General features: G+C 40.2%; 1 long non-coding RNA gene across 1 annotated transcript; it reads left to right on the forward strand.

Moving 5' to 3' along the window:
• Positions 1–4,447: 4,447 nt before the first annotated feature.
• Positions 4,448–10,159, forward strand: LOC139945252 (uncharacterized). Its single transcript, XR_011787064.1, has 3 exons — positions 4,448–4,637; positions 8,674–8,881; positions 9,077–10,159. It is a non-coding gene; the product is annotated as an uncharacterized lncRNA (long non-coding RNA).
• The last annotated feature ends 7,225 nt before the right edge of the window (positions 10,160–17,384 follow it).

The following is a 17,384-nucleotide window of genomic DNA, read 5'->3' on the forward strand; positions in this document are numbered from 1 at the left end:
AGGCTAGGGATGGCACTTGCGGCTGTGGCTTGTTCGATAAAGTGTGTACTTTCAGATGCATGAGAACGGCCTGATGCCCGAAGGCTTTCCTATAAAATTTATAAACTTTTGTGAAAAATCCTTTCTTTAATATGGATCACTTCAAAAGCGGTTGTTTCTACAGGAGTGTACAATATCAACAGCTCACCGTAGCTTTTATAATTAGTTGTATTGTCACTCACTAAGTAGGTATATAGATGCCGTTATAATATTAAACGGCAGCACTTGCCAAATAAAACTTAAATTTGATTTTAGAATTCTTGATCGTTGACATCTATTTTTCACAAGATCTAGAAAAAAGGAAGTTACTTTGCTGTGATTACCAACACACCGTTTATGCCCCATGCTAACTAGGCATACAATAATGTCACTGCAATACAAGCAAGGTGTGTACTGCATCATAATCTCCTTGCTAAAGTTTCGAACTTCACCTAAAGGAACATTACAGAAGTGGTAAGAAAATAATACGTCTAAGATCACAAATTTACATAAGTCGTACACAGTCTATTAGATAATTATGGTATAGTACATTGTAGAAAACATCCCTTGAAATATTTCTGTCTTAAATGTCATTTGAATAAAATTGATGAGAATTACATATAAAACTAATTTCCCCTTTAGAGTTTATCGCTAGTGAGCGTTTTATTCATTTTGTTTTAAAGACAGTGGACACTATTGGTAATTGTCAAAGACTAGTCTTCACAGTTGGTGTACCTCAACATATGCATAAAATAACAAACCTGTGTGAAAATTTTAGCTCAATCGGTCGTCGAAGTTGCGAGATAATAATGAAAGAAAAAACACCCTCGTCATACTAAGTTGTGTGCTTTCTGATGCTTGATTTCGAAACCTCAAATTCTAAACTTGAGGTCTCGAAATCAAATTTGTGGAAAATTGCTTCTTTCTCGAAAACTACGTCACTTCAGAGGGAGCCGTTTCTCACAATGTTTTATACTATCAACCTCTCCCCATTACTGGTAATCAAGAAAGATTTTATGATGATAATTATTTTGAGTAATTACCAATAGTGTACACTGCCTTTAATCTATGTCATGCCAAAAAATTATATTATGCGAACTGACGGTGGTGGCCATGGAGTCAATATTTTTACCCCCACAAATGGTGTGCCGTGTTGAATCACGACGTCGGGAAACCGTCCAATTTCGAGGCATTTTTGTGTGGATCACAGTATTCTTTTAAAAACATCTTTTTAAAGGCAGAGGACACTATTGGTAATTACTCAATATATTTTTTTTTCATAAAAACTTACTTGGATGCAAGTAATGGAAAGCTGTTGATATAATAAAACATTGTGAGAAACGTAGTTTTCGAGAAAGAAGTAATTTTCCACGAATTTGATTTTGAGACCTATTTAGAATTTGAGGTCTCGAAATCAACATCTGAAAGTACACAACTTTGTGTAACACAGGTGTTTTTTTCTTTATTATCTCGCAACTTCGACACGACCAATTGAGCTCAAATTAAATTTCACAGGTTTGTTATTTTATGCATAATGTTGAGACCCACCAAGTGAGAAGACTTGTCTTTGACAATTACCAATAGTGTCCAGTGGATTTAACCATAATATGAATGTAAACGTCTTTGTTTAGACCAACTCGCTCTATGTATGAGGCTATCGTCGTCATGCATAGAACTTAAACAACACACGAGACTGAGTCGCTGAGATGGCAAGCTTGTACAACAAAAACTTCGCCCTGGATGAGAAAGACGATGGCAATACCGCCCTCTGCTGTCAGCATGCTTTTAGGAAGGGGAATTCCCGCGATGTGTAGCCTGAACATGTCATGCATGTTGTCACACTTCGAGGCTCGCGGATACTACACTGTAGTCTACAGTCTACTTGATGGAGCAACGGAATCACGTTCACGTAGACAACACTTTTAATTGGTGAGTCAATTTATCTGCCGACTTTAAAGAGTAATTTATTTGAGAAGAGTGCGTTTATTATTATCGGGTGAATGAAAACCATGTACAGCGGAATAAACCTTGTTTTTTCATTGAAGTTCCAGGACTTGTTGTGGGGATAGGAGGGTAAGTTTATTTTAAAGAGTAGTCTGTTTAGTTTGAAGGAGTCGAGGGCATGTCACACGAACTAACACACACTGCTACAGCACACCAGATTGTACTTTCTGTTGTTCCTGTATTGAGGCAATTCCCCTTGGTTTTGTACACGAATGACTAGTTAGGACACCTGAAAACGAATTGTCCCTTTTATTAATAATAATGTCATCGGACGTAAGACAATACAAACACACAGTCACACGCAGTACATCTTTACAAGTATTTTATCTGTTCTGTTGGCTTTTTTTCCTCTCGGATTTCTTGTTGTGTTTGATACTTTTGTTTTACTGTTTGCTTTGTAAAAACTGGTTTAATAACATTGACTCCTTACAATAGAACTCTGTGCACTAAAAGAAGATCAAAATATAGTTCATTTTTTCAGCATACATGTATATCAATATTTTTTACAATTCTTTCACAAGTTTTGTGCTTGATCTTCTCCAGCACCGATAAAAATGGCGGAGGCAAAGAGACCACGAAACACACGAAACAGGAGGCGGTCAAGGAAGAATGGTTCACGAAGAGAACTTCCAAAGCTTACCCAAGAGGTAAAGGTAACTCAAATTACAGATGAAAGATCCTCAGCTTCAGGAGAAGCCTCAAGTCCAACAAGTTCTTCATCAGCTGATCAGGAGCTGATGGTGGCACCTTCATCCAGGCTAGAGGTTTTCTGTTTCTACTTTTAGAGAAAAATGCCATTCACATCAGAGGAACATGGGACCCAGGTACATTGTTTGCAACCATTTCAGTGGCAGGTTCTAGAAGCTAGGACGAAGAGTAAGTCTTGGCTGAACCTATCCAAGCAGGCCAACAGTCATCTTAAAAAACTCTTCTGTGATGTCAACAATAAAGAGTACACTGGGGCCATCCTCGTTCGGTAGGATATTTACTACTTTGCTGTCGCGGCTAAAATCCCATTTGTTTCTTCTTTCCCTTACATTGCAAGGGATATGTTACTATATCCATCATTGATTTTTGGGGGAGAGTTTCCTATGTATAAAAACTAAAGCAAACAACCACTCTGTGAAAATTTAATCAAATGGTGTCTTTACAAATTCTAATGATTATATTTTTGGTTTAATAATCAATATTATTATAACTTGATTCTTGAAAAAAAATAATCAAATTTGACTGCTATACGGCCCCTTGGGGATTGGTTTATATAATTAATGTTCATAGCACACATTGCTCAGCTTTGTTGAAAGTTTTTATCACTTGGTAATTTGTGTTCGGAACCTGTTTATCAACTTTGTACAACCTACTGATGACTTTGTGAGTTTGAAATAATAACAGTCCAATTTTCCGATGCGCTGTGTAACCCATGTAAAAGAACCCAGTGCACTTAAAATTGAATGCTCCGTAGTGCCTTGTAAATGCTACATTTGGGTCTCAGAATTCATATAGGCCTAGGCCTAACAATCAATAACCAATCTAGGCCTAATCAATCAATCTTTCTGTATAAATATACTTTAAGCTTGAGTACCTTGTTGGTAGATGCGTGCGCTATTTAAGCCTCACTTTGATATTATAATAAATGAACAACATTTTGATTTAAGACTGGCATGAACTGAAGATTTAGCGGCAAAAAAGTCAACACATAAAAACTAAATTTAGTTGTAAATGTATATTAAGACTAATTGAGTCTGTATCAAAACCAGGGTTTCCTTCTGAACTTGACCATTAACTGAGTCCCAAACATCAACATTTTTTTTATTATTTTTTTTCACGTTGGAGTAAATGTCATGGCAGAGCAGTCTAGTAGATAATCATATATATTTTCTTTTGTTATCAACAGAGAGTGGGTTGGAATCCCGGCTTCGATGTCCAAACCTTGTTTCCTTTTAAAGCAAGTGGTACTTTAATCACTTTGTCCTTCACTTGGAATTGGGGCGTATTATAGGTCCTGTGTACTTTGAAAGGTTTGGAAGTTCACATTGAAGAAGCTGGAACACTTATTATTGCAAAACACTTATTATTGCAGAGTGCCTATTAGGGGGGTACCTTGATGCTTCTGGTTTATTACAAGAAGACTTACTTGTTAACAGGTTTCTTAGGGTTTTTTGAGAAACTAACAGTGATTTTTTTTATTTTTTTTTTTTTTGAGGCAGTATTTGTCATATGACAATGTAACAGTTATAAGAATTTGATAATAATAATAAAAAGTGTATTCATTTTATTATGCACAAGTTTCATAAAAAAATATGTACAGATGCGCATTACAAAAATATACAGATATTAACAATAATTGTAAAATGGACAATTGTAAAGTAACATATTTTGTGTCTGTGCTTTTCTCATCAGTAAGAAAACCATGATGGTCGTCATGCATCACGTTACCATAACGTTTGGTAAACACTCCTTCACAAACCACGATGGATTCAACCAGGTTTTTGATGCGCGTCGTCTTTCGACCCTCTCCTCTACTCGGGCAGGAGGCTGGAGGAAGGAATACAGCACTCATTTGGATGTGGTATTGGAAGGACGGAACCAAGAAGTAGAGGGAATACCCAAAACAGGTATGATATTGCAGCCATGATAGTTCAAAGAGCCAATAAATGACTCCTTGCCCATGATCATATATGCCCCCATGCCCCCATGCCCCCTGATCATTGTTGCCTCCATTCCTTATCCTTAGTCATAATTGCCTTAATGGTCCGCTCATTATTGCCTCCATGCCCCTGGCGTATGTCCGTGGGCATAAATGCCTCTATGACCCTGCTGATCATACTTGCATCCACTGGTCATAACTGTCTCCATGCCCTTTACTTGGTCATATTTGCCTCTATGTCATTCATAATTGCCTCCACTTGTCATAAGTGCTTCCATGCCCCTGGTCATAAGTGCCTACAAGCCCCCTGCATCTGTTCATTAACGCCTCCATTGCCCTGGTCATAAGTGCCGGCCTCCATGCCCCTGGTAATTATTGCCTTCATGTCACGGGTCATGCCTCCATGCCCCATGTCATAACTGCTTCCACTAGTCATAAGTGTATCCATGCCCCTGGTTGTAATTGCCTAAATTCCTCGGTCATAATTGCCTCTATGCCCCTGGTCATAGTTGCCTCCTTTCCTCTGTCATAATTGCCTTAATGGCCCGCTAATAATAGCCTCCATGCCCCTTGTGTAATTGCCTACATGTCCGGGACATCATTGCCTCTATGCCCCCGATCATAATTCCATTCATGCCCCAGGTCATACATGCACCTTGATCGACTGGTCATGCCTCCGCGGGTCATAATTGTCTCTATACCCCTGGTCATAATGGGCTCTATGAATGCCCCTATTCATAATTGCATCCACTTGTCATAAGTGTTTCCATGCCCCTGGTCATAAGTGCCTACATGCCCCTATGCCCCTGTTCGATTATACCTCTAGGCCCCTAGTCATAATAGCCTCCATTGCCCTGGTCATAAGTGCCAGCCTCCATGCCCCTGGTCAGATTTGCCTGCATGCCCAAGGTCATCAGTGCCTTCGAGACCCTCGTCATAATTGCGTTCATGTGCCTGGTCATAAGTGCATCCTTGTCCCTGGTCATAATTGCCTCCATTGCCATGACCATAGGTGCCATCCTCCATGCCCCTGGTCAGATTTGCCAGCATGCCCCAGGTCATCAGTGCCGCCGAGACCCTTGTCATAATTGCCTTCATGTCCCTGGTCATAAGTGCATCCTTGTCCCTGGTCACAACTACCTCCATATGCCCCTGGTCATAACTGCCACCATGCCCCATGTCATAATGGCCTCCACTGATCATAAGTGTATCAATGCCCCTGGTCCTAAGTGTATCAATGCCCCTGGTCATAATTGCCTCGATGCCCTGATAATATCTGCTTCCACACCCCCTGGTCATTAGAACTTGTCTCAATACCCTGGTCAGAATTGCCTCCATGCCTCTGGTTATAAGTTCCCACATGTTCATTGTAATAATTTCCTTGATTCACCCCTAATTGCTTCCAGTCCCTTAGTCATAATTGTGGCGCCCCATGCCCCTGGTCATAAGTGCCTCCCTGCCCATGTCAGACATGCTTCCATGCCCGTGATCACAAGTGTCTCCTTGCCTCTGGTTGTTATTGCCTCCATTTTCCTGGTCATAAGTGCATCATGCCCCTGACCATAAGTGCCCCAATACCCCATGGCATAATTGCCTCCATTCCTCTTGCCATATTGGCACTGGTCATAGTGCAGCCTTGCCCCTAATCACAAGTGCATCCATGCCCCTGGTCATAAGTGACTCCATGTCATTGGTTATCAGTTCATCCATGCCCCTGGTCATAACTGCCGCCATGCCTGAGGTCATAATTGCCTCCACTGGTCATAATTGCCTCCATACCCCTGGTCATTAGAACATGCCTCAATGACTGTTTCTAAATTGCCTCTATAAAAACTGGTCATAAGTGCCTCAATACCCCTGGGCATAAGTGCCCCCATACCCCTGGGCATATTTGCCTCCATGCCCCAGGTCATAATTGCCTCCACTGGTCATAATTGCCTCCACACCCCTGATCATTCTAACATGCCTCAATGCCCCGTCATAACTACCTCTATGTCCCTGGTCATAAGTGCCTCAGTGTCCCTGGTCAAAAGTGCATCCACGCCCTGATCATAAGTGCCCCCATGTCCCTGGTAATAACTGCCTTTATGTCCCTGGTCATAATTGCCTCCATACCCCTGGTCATTAGAACATGCCTCAATGCCTGATCTTAATTGCCTCTATGCCCCTGGTCAAAAGTGCCTCCATGCTCCTGATTAGATTTGCCCACATGCCCCTGGTCATAAGTGTCCTCATGCCCCTGCTCGTAACTGCCTCAATGCTTCTTGTCATAATTGCTCTGTCTTGTGCTTTATTATATTCTTTTATAAACTGCGCCAATAAAGTATCTAAACACTTACAAATGGTCAGATATATCGGAACCTGAAATAGTATGCCAAAAAATAATTATTCATTTCTATTCACCGTTAATTTCTGCACATTTTGACACATCTTGTGTTGCGCTACGATGTTGTTTGGTGGATTTCTGGGCACTTGAGTGGCTTAAGGTCGAATTTCAAAAGTTGCAAAAGCCCCTATTCAAGCTAAATCGTTGTATTGTGACGAGTAAGATCAGCGTTTCTTTTGCCCGCCCTTTATAAATGATTTGTTTGTCGCGTTTTGGATAAATCGGTTGCGATGAACATCAGCAATAATTGTCAGTAACCAAGCAAAGGGGTCAAAGATGGGAGGCATACAACAAAATGGGTTAAGAGCCAGAATCCCTGATTATGGTAAGACAGGGAAAGGTGTTTCAAGATAACAGGAAAGATGGCTCAACTGACCAAACAGGAAAGAGGACGGATCGTTGGTTTGATAGAAGCCGGTATGTCGATTCGAGCTGCAGCTCATCAAGTTGGAACGTCACCAGCGACGGTCAGTAAAATGGTGGAATGGCTACCAAGCTCAGGGAAATGTGGACAACCTGCCAAGGAGTGGCCGCCCGAGTGTGGCTTCTGCAGCAGAAGAAAGTGAACAAGTCCATCAAGCCTGACACCACTCTCGAGGGATTGCGACGCATCCTGATCAGGAAATGGCAGGGGATTGACCAGGGACAGATCAGATGTCTCGTTTGGAGTATGAGAAGACGACTCCTTGCCGTTAACAGTGATGGAGGACACACCAAGTATTGAGGACAGGATATCAGCAGTTTTAGAGTTAAAGATACGGCCATAAATTTCATGGTCAAGTAAACGAAACGAGTTTGTGTCTTTTGTCTTGATTTTGTCTGAGTGTGATGCTTATGTGAGTTCCCTTCTGGAATTGGGGTGAATAGGGGCTTTTGCAACTTTTGAAATTCGACCTTAAGCCACTCAAGTGTCCATAAATCCACTAAACAACATCGTAGCGCAACACAAGATGTGTCAAAATGTGCAGAAATTAACGGTGAATAGAAATGAATAATTATTCTTTGGCATACTAATTCAGGTTCCGATAAATCTGACTATTTGTAAGTGTTTAGATACTTTATTGGCGCAGTTTATTTTTAAGTAGAGGTTAAAGACATATCATTGTGTCCCAAAAATGCCTTCCTTCCTTCCTTCCTTCCTTGTTGAGTGCAGCCTTCAATTGATTGAAGATAAGTACTGTTTGAAGCTTTGCATGGTGTGGAGAAATAAGAAGAAAGTATAAATAAATAGTAAGTGAACTTGCGGGTACAACCATCTCTTAGTGTGAGTGTTGGCTCCAAAAAGAGCCGGTTTGGTCTCGAAGTTTCAAACAGTACACTCTGCTCGTCTTTATTCTCCTGAAGACGAGCATAGTAAACTGTTCGGAACGTCAAGACCAAACCGGCTCTTTCCAGAGCCAACACTCACATGGTTGTACCCGCAAGTTCACTATTTATTTAAAGTTTCTTCTGATTGAAAATAGGTGTATCCTGGTTTTTTTTTTAAATATGCATTTATGGTACAAGTGGGACTTACTGAGCACTTTTGTATTTGCCCATCTAAAGGCTGAAGCTTTGGTTTGGATTTGATCTGGGTTTTTTTTTAGTCATTATTTGTGAAAATTTGTATCATCTTCAGCAATGACAGAAACTTCCATTCTGATATGACCATCCAATTTTATGTCAGCCCCATGACCGGTATTATGGATTCCGGATAGCAGGTTGATGTCCGGAGACTGGGGACAGTGTCAAGCGTCCCAAAGAGTAACAGGGAAAAAGCGTTTTGCATCGAGTGGATTTGGTACTGGCTGGTTGAAAGACAACGATGGAACTTTTACTCAAAGCAGGTGGGTGTTTTATAATGATAATAATAATAACTCAAATAATAATAATAGTGGCTTCTTATATATAACATCACTCCGTCATGTAGTGACGCTTATGGCGCTCCAACATTATTACCCCTGGTCACTGGGCCTTAAATCATTTCTTAAACCTCAGCTCCCTGGGGAGTAAACAGCCTTGTCTTTTTCTTTGTGGCTCAGGTTCTAATAGGAGACACAATCAAAGGAATCTCCTCTGACGTAAGACCTCGGCCTAAAGACTCGAAAGATCCACATGGGGAGCTGTATGACTCCTGCGTCGATAAGATGAGTAACCCTGATCTGTTGTCTTTGAAAAAGCACAGGTGTATCCCAAGTATTTGATCAAGTATAAATTGAAGTCTTCATTTAATGCGGCTAGTGCAGGGTACATGAGCCAATGATCTTCATGCACCATACAGTAATTCAATGTTTGCCAATCTGATTGAAAAACAGTGGGTCTCGCTGCGAAAGTTTCCCCCATCCACTCATGGACTCAAAGAGATGTGTTTAATACGAAGAGAAACGTTGGTGTTACAACTTAATTAAATCCATAAGACCATAAGTCCGTTGTTCCATGGTGGTCAAAGAAACGAACTCTCGCCAAGCTTTGCTGTCAAGAGCTGTATGTCGTTAGCTCATGCATGGTATGTCTTTTCAGTGCTTAATTTTGTCAGTCCATCTGGATTTCGGTGTCCCTCTTCCAGCGCCACCATAAACACGTTCTTCCATGCGCTGCTCCTCAAGATACCCCTCCTATCTCCTTGTATTAAGCCCAAAATAGTGGATACCACAAGCCAGTAAAAAGTACTCAAAAGGGTGAGCCTTGCTGTTCATTCCTTTTGATGTTTCATGTCATTTTGAAAAAAAATTACAAGGGGTAAGCCTTGCTGCTCATTTCTTTTGATGTTTTATGTCAGTTTGGCCTCAACTACAAGGGGTAAGCCTGCTCATCCCGCAGATGTTTCATATTTTGTTGGTCAACACTTAAAGGGGGTAAGCCTTGCTGTTTACTCTTTTTGATGTTTCGTGTCATTTTGGCCAATATTACAAGGGGTTGTTGAGCGAAAAGTTGATGAGGCTATAACCTTGTACCATTTTTCGAGCAAACAGTTCACAAGGCTTTTTTATAGCCTTGTACACTTTTTTGAGCAAAAAGTTTACAAGGCCTTGAACACTTATTAAGCGAAAAGTTCATATGGCTTGCCTTGTGACCTTCTCAAATTTTGCCGAACAAGTGTTATACAAGGCTATGAACTCAGCAAATTTTACTGCAAAAGTGTACAAGGCTATATATAGCCTTGTGAACTTTACAAATTTTGCCGAAAAAGTGTACAAGGCTATATATAGCCTTGTGAACTTTTCAAGGTTTGCTTAAAAAAGTGTACAAGGCCTTGTTAACTTAGCAGGTTTTGCCAAAAAAAGTGTACAAGGCTATTATAGCCTTGTGATCTTTGCCAATTTTGCCGAAAAGTGAAACTAAGCAAACTTTGCCAAAAAAGTGTACAAAGCTATAGCCTTGTGAACGTTTTAAATTTTGCCGAAAAGTGTACAAGGCCTTGTGAACTTTTCAAATTTTGCCAAAAAAGTGTACATATATTGTGAACTTTGCAAATGTTGCCAATTTTGCTGGAAAAGTGTTCAAGGCTATAGCAAATTTTGCCTTGTGAACTTTGCAAATTTTGCTGAAAAAGTAACAAGGCATATTATAGCCTTGTGAACTTAGCAAATTTTGCCGAAAAAGCGTACAAGGCAAAAGCCTTGGGAACTTTGCTAATTTTGCCAATTTTGCTGGAAATGTGTACATCAAGGCCTTGTGAACTTATATAAGCCTTGTGAACTTTTCAAATTTTTTCTGAAAAAGTGTACAAGGCCTTGTTCAAGGCTTATATATAGCCTTGTGAACTTAGCAAATTTTGCCGAAAAAGGGTACAAGGCCTTGTGAACTTTGCAAATTTTAAGTAGGATTTGAAACTTTGCATGGTGGAAATAAGATATAGAAGAGTTTGCGGTAACACCATGTAATAACAATCTTTAAATGAGTTGGGGTGGTTTTGAAAGAACTGTTGGATTAACTCGACGTTTCGATCAGTATGCTCTGATCGTCTTCTGGAGAATGCTGGACTCTGATGCTGCATGCCAATTTTGCTGGAAAAGTGTACAAGGCTATATATATAGCCTTGTGAACTTTGCAAATTTTCCAACTTTTGCTGGAAAAGTGTACAAGGCTATATAATAGGCTTGTGAACTTTGCAAATTTTGCCAGTTTTGCTTGAAAAGTGTACGAGGCTATAGCCTTGTGAACTTTTCAAATTAATTTTGCTGAAAAAGTGTACAAGCCTATAACCTTGTTAACTTTTTAAAGTTTGCCGAAAAGGGGTACAAGGCTATAGCCTTGTGAACTTTGCTAATTTCGCCAATTTTGCTGGAAAAGTGTACAAGGACTTGTGAACTTAGCATATTTTTCCGAACTTTGCAAATTTTGCTGGAAAAGTGTACAAGGCAGCCTTGTGAACTTTGCAAACTTTGCCAATTTTGCTTGAAAAGTGTACGAGGCCATAGCCTTGTGAATTTTGCCGAAAAAGTGAACAAGGCTATATATATAGCCTTGTAAACTTTGCAAATTTTGCAAATTTTGCAGATTTTGCTTGAAAAGTGTACAAGGCTATAGCCTTGTGAACTTAGCAGATTTTGCCGAAAAAGGGTACAAGGCTATAGCCTTGTGAACTTTGCAGATTTTGCCGAAAAAGTGTACAAGGCTATATATAGCCTTGTGAACTTAGCAGATTTTGCCGAAAAAGGGTACAAGGCAGATTTTTGTGAACTTTGCAGATTTTGCTGGAAAAGTGTACAAGGCTATAGCCTTGTGAACTCAGCAGATTTTGCTGGAAAAGTGTACGAGGCTATAGCCTTGTGAACTTAGCAGATTTTGCCGAAAAAGGGTACAAGGCTATAGCCTTGTGAACTTTGCAGATTTTGCCGAAAAAGGGTACAAGGCTTTATATATAGCCTTGTTAATTTTGCCGAAAAAGTGTACAAGGCAGATTTTTGTGAACTTTGCAGATTTTGCTGAAAAAGGGTACAAGGCTATAGCCTTGTGAACTTTGCAAATTTTGCTGGAAAAGTGTACAAGGCTATAGCCTTGTGAACTTTGCAGATTTTGCTGGAAAAGTGTACAAGGCCTTGTGAACTTCGCAGATTTTGACGAAAAAGTGTACAAGGCTATAGCCTTGTGAACTTTGCAGATTTTGCTGGAAAAGTGTACAAGGCTATAGCCTTGTGAACTTAGCAGATTTTGCCGAAAAAGGGTACAAGGCTATAAGCCTTGTGAACTTTGCAGATTTTGCCGAAAAGTGTACGAGGCTATAGCCTTGTGAACTTTTCAAATTTTGCCAAAAAGGGTACAAGGCTATAGCCTTGTGTACTTTGCAGATTTTGCCGAAAAAGGGTACAAGGCTATAGCCTTGTGAACTTTGCAGATTTTGCTGGAAAAGTGTACAAGGCTAGCCTTGTGAATTTTGCCAATTTTGCCGAAAAAGTGTACAAGGCTATAGCCTTGTGAACTTTGCAAATTTTGCTGGAAAAGTGTACAAGGCTATAGCCTTGTGAACTCAGCAGATTTTGCTGGAAAAGTGTACAAGGCTATAGCCTCATGAACTTTTCAAATTTTGCCGAAAAGGGTACAAGGCTATAGCCTTGTGTACTTTGCAGATTTTGCCGAAAAAAGGGTACAAGGCTATAGCCTTGTGAACTTTGCAGATTTTGCTGGAAAAGTGTACAAGGCTAGCCTTGTGAATTTTGCCAATTTTGCCGAAAAAGTGTACAAGGCTATAGCCTTGTGAACTTTGCAAATTTTGCTGGAAAAGTGTACAAGGCTATAGCCTTGTGAACTCAGCAGATTTTGCTGGAAAAGTGTACAAGGCTATAGCCTTGTGAACTTAGCAGATTTTGCCGAAAAAGGGTACAAGGCTATAGCCTTGTGAACTTTGCAGATTTTGCCGAAAAGTGTACGAGGCTATAGCCTTGTGAACTTTTCAAATTTTGCCTTGTGAACTTTGCAGATTTTGCCGAAAAAGTGTACAAGGCTATAGCCTTGTGAACTTAGCAGATTTTGCCGAAAAAGGGTACAAGGCTTTATATATAGCCTTGTTAATTTTGCCGAAAAAGTGTACAAGGCAGATTTTTGTGAACTTTGCAGATTTTGCTGAAAAAGGGTACAAGGCTATAGCCTTGTGAACTTTGCAAATTTTGCTGGAAAAGTGTACAAGGCTATAGCCTTGTGAACTCAGCAGATTTTGCTGGAAAAGTGTACGAGGCTATAGCCTTGTGAACTTAGCAGATTTTGCCGAAAAAGGGAACAAGGCTATAGCCTTGTGAACTTTGCAGATTTTGCCGGAAAAGGGTACAAGGCTTTATATATAGCCTTGTTAATTTTGCCGAAAAAGTGTACAAGACAGATTTTTGTGAACTTTGCAAATTTTGCTGGAAAAGTGTACAAGGCTATAGCCTTGTGAACTTTGCAGATTTTGCTGGAAAAGTGTACAAGGCCTTGTGAACTTAGCAGATTTTGACGAAAAAGTGTACAAGGCTATAGCCTTGTGAACTTTGCAGATTTTGCTGGAAAAGGGAACAAGGCTATAGCCTTGTGAACTTTGCAGATTTTGCCGAAAAGGGTACAAGGCTATAGCCTTGTGAACGTTGCAGATTTTGCTGGAAAAGTGTACAAGGCTATAGCCTGGTGAACTTAGCAGATTTTGCCGAAAAAGGGTACAAGGCTGTAGCCTTGTGAACTTTGCCAATTTTGCCAATTTTGCCGAAAAAGTGTACAAGGCTATAGCCTTGTGAACTTTGCAGATTTTGCTGGAAAAGTGTACAAAGCCTTGTGAACTTTGCAGATTTTGCTGGAAAAGTGTACAAGGCTATAGCCTTGTGAACTTAGCAGATTTTGCCGAAAAAGGGTACAAGGCTATAGCCTTGTGAACTTTGCAGATTTTGCCGATAAGTGTACAAGGCTATAGCCTTGTGAACTTTTCAAATTTTGCCGAAAAGGGTACAAGGCTATAGCCTTGTGTACTTTGCAGATTTTGCCGAAAAAGGGTACAAGGCTATAGCCTTGTGAACTTTGCAGATTTTGCCGAAAAAGGATACAAGGCTATAGCCTTGTGAACTTTGCAGATTTTGCCGAAAAGGGTACAAGGCTATAGCCTTGTGAACGTTGCAGATTTTGCTGGAAAAGTGTACAAGGCTATAGCCTTGTGAACTTTGCTGATTTTGCTGGAAAAGTGTACAAGGCTATAGCCTTGTGAACTTTGCAAATTTTGCCAATTTTGCTGGAAAAGTGTACAAGGCTATAGCCTTGTGAACTTTGCAGATTTTGCTGGAAAAGTGTACAAGGCTATATATAGCCTTGTGAATTAAGCAGATTTTGCCGAAAAAGTGTACAAGGCTATAGCCTTGTGAACGTTGCAGATTTTGCTGGAAAAGTGTACAAGGCTATAGCCTTGTGAACTTTGCAGATTTTGCTGGAAAAGTGTACAAGGCTATAGCCTTGTGAACTTAGCAGATTTTGCCGATAAGTGTACAAGGCTATAGCCTTGTGAACTTTTCAAATTTTGCCGAAAAGGGTACAAGGCTATAGCCTTGTGAACTTTGCAGATTTTGCCGAAAAGGGTACAAGGCTATAGCCTTGTGAACGTTGCAGATTTTGCTGGAAAAGTGTACAAGGCTATAGCCTGGTGAACTTAGCAGATTTTGCCGAAAAAGGGTACAAGGTGATTAGCCTTGTGAACTAAGCAGATTTTGCCGAAAAAAGTGTACAAGGCTATAGCCTTGTGAACTTTGCAAATTTTGCCAATTTTGCTGGAAAAGTGTACAAGGCTATAGCCTTGTGAACATTGCAGATTTTGCTGGAAAAGTGTACAAGGCTATAGCCTTGTGAACTTTGCAGATTTTGCTGGAAAAGTGTACAAGGCTATAGCCTTGTGAACTTTGCAGATTTTGCTGGAAAAGTGTACAAGGCTATATATAGCCTTGTGAATTAAGCAGATTTTGCCGAAAAAGTGTACAAGGCTATAGCCTTGTGAACGTTGCAGATTTTGCTGGAAAAGTGTACAAGGCTATAGCCTTGTGAACTTTGCAAATTTTGCCAATTTTGCTTGAAAAAGGTACAAGGCCTTATGAACTTTGCAAATTTTGCCAATTTTGCTTGAAAAGTGTACGAGGCTATAGCCTTGTGAATTTTGCCGAAAAAGTGTACAAGGCTATAGCCTTGTGAACGTTGCAGATTTTAGCCTTGTGAATTTTGCCCAAAAGCGAACAAGGCAGATTTTTGTGAACTTTGCAGATTTTGCTGAAAAAGGGTACAAGGCTATAGCCTTGTGAACTTTGCAAATTTTGCTGGAAAAGTGTACAAGGCCTTGTGAACTTAGCAGATTTTGACGAAAAAGTGTACAAGGCTATAGCCTTGTGAACGTTGCAGATTTTAGCCTTGTGAATTTTGCCCAAAAGCGAACAAGGCAGATTTTTGTGAACTTTGCAGATTTTGCTGAAAAAGGGTACAAGGCTATAGCCTTGTGAACTTTGCAGATTTTGCTGGAAAAGTGTACAAGGCTATAGCCTTGTGAACTTTTCAAATTTTGCCTTGTGAACTTTGCAGATTTTGCCGAAAAAGTGTACAAGGCTATAGCCTTGTGAACTTAGCAGATTTTGCCGAAAAAGGGTACAAGGCTTTATATATAGCCTTATTAATTTTGCCGAAAAAGTGTACAAGGCAGATTTTTGTGAACTTTGCAGATTTTGCTGAAAAAGGGTACAAGGCTATGTGAACTTTGCAAATTTTGCTGGAAAAGTGTACAAGGCTATAGCCTTGTGAACTCAGCAGATTTTGCTGGAAAAGTGTACGAGGCTATAGCCTTGTGAACTTAGCAGATTTTGCCGAAAAAGGGAACAAGGCTATAGCCTTGTGAACTTTGCAGATTTTGCCGGAAAAGGGTACAAGGCTTTATATATAGCCTTGTTAATTTTGCCGAAAAAGTGTACAAGACAGATTTTTGTGAACTTTGCAAATTTTGCTGGAAAAGTGTACAAGGCTATAGCCTTGTGAACTTTGCAGATTTTGCTGGAAAAGTGTACAAGGCCTTGTGAACTTAGCAGATTTTGACGAAAAAGTGTACAAGGCTATAGCCTTGTGAACTTTGCAGATTTTGCTGGAAAAGGGAACAAGGCTATAGCCTTGTGAACTTTGCAGATTTTGCCGAAAAGGGTACAAGGCTATAGCCTTGTGAACGTTGCAGATTTTGCTGGAAAAGTGTACAAGGCTATAGCCTGGTGAACTTAGCAGATTTTGCCGAAAAAGGGTACAAGGCTGTAGCCTTGTGAACTTTGCCAATTTTGCCAATTTTGCCGAAAAAGTGTACAAGGCTATAGCCTTGTGAACTTTGCAGATTTTGCTGGAAAAGTGTACAAAGCCTTGTGAACTTTGCAGATTTTGCTGGAAAAGTGTACAAGGCTATAGCCTTGTGAACTTAGCAGATTTTGCCGAAAAAGGGTACAAGGCTATAGCCTTGTGAACTTTGCAGATTTTGCCGATAAGTGTACAAGGCTATATAGCCTTGTGAACTTTTCAAATTTTGCCGAAAAGGGTACAAGGCTATAGCCTTGTGTACTTTGCAGATTTTGCCGAAAAAGGGTACAAGGCTATAGCCTTGTGAACTTTGCAGATTTTGCCGAAAAAGGATACAAGGCTATAGCCTTGTGAACTTTGCAGATTTTGCCGAAAAGGGTACAAGGCTATAGCCTTGTGAACGTTGCAGATTTTGCTGGAAAAGTGTACAAGGCTATAGCCTTGTGAACTTTGCTGATTTTGCTGGAAAAGTGTACAAGGCTATAGCCTTGTGAACTTTGCAAATTTTGCAGATTTTAGCCTTGTGAATTTTGCCCAAAAGCGAACAAGGCAGATTTTTGTGAACTTTGCAGATTTTGCTGAAAAAGGGTACAAGGCTATAGCCTTGTGAACTTTGCAAATTTTGCTGGAAAAGTGTACAAGGCCTTGTGAACTTAGCAGATTTTGACGAAAAAGTGTACAAGGCTATAGCCTTGTGAACGTTGCAGATTTTAGCCTTGTGAATTTTGCCCAAAAGCGAACAAGGCAGATTTTTGTGAACTTTGCAGATTTTGCTGAAAAAGGGTACAAGGCTATAGCCTTGTGAACTTTGCAGATTTTGCTGGAAAAGTGTACAAGGCTATAGCCTTGTGAACTTAGCAGATTTTGCCGAAAAAGGGTACAAGGCTATAGCCTTGTGAACTTTGCAGATTTTGCCGATAAGTGTACAAGGCTATAGCCTTATGAACTTTTCAAATTTTGCCGAAAAGGGTACAAGGCTATAGCCTTGTGTACTTTGCAGATTTTGCCGAAAAAGGGTACAAGGCTATAGCCTTGTGAACTTTGCCTTGTGAACTTTGCAGATTTTGCCGAAAAAGGGAACAAGGCTAT

This window comes from Asterias amurensis, chromosome 12, assembly GCF_032118995.1.
Source record: "Asterias amurensis chromosome 12, ASM3211899v1".
Lineage (NCBI taxonomy): Eukaryota > Metazoa > Echinodermata > Asteroidea > Forcipulatida > Asteriidae > Asterias > Asterias amurensis.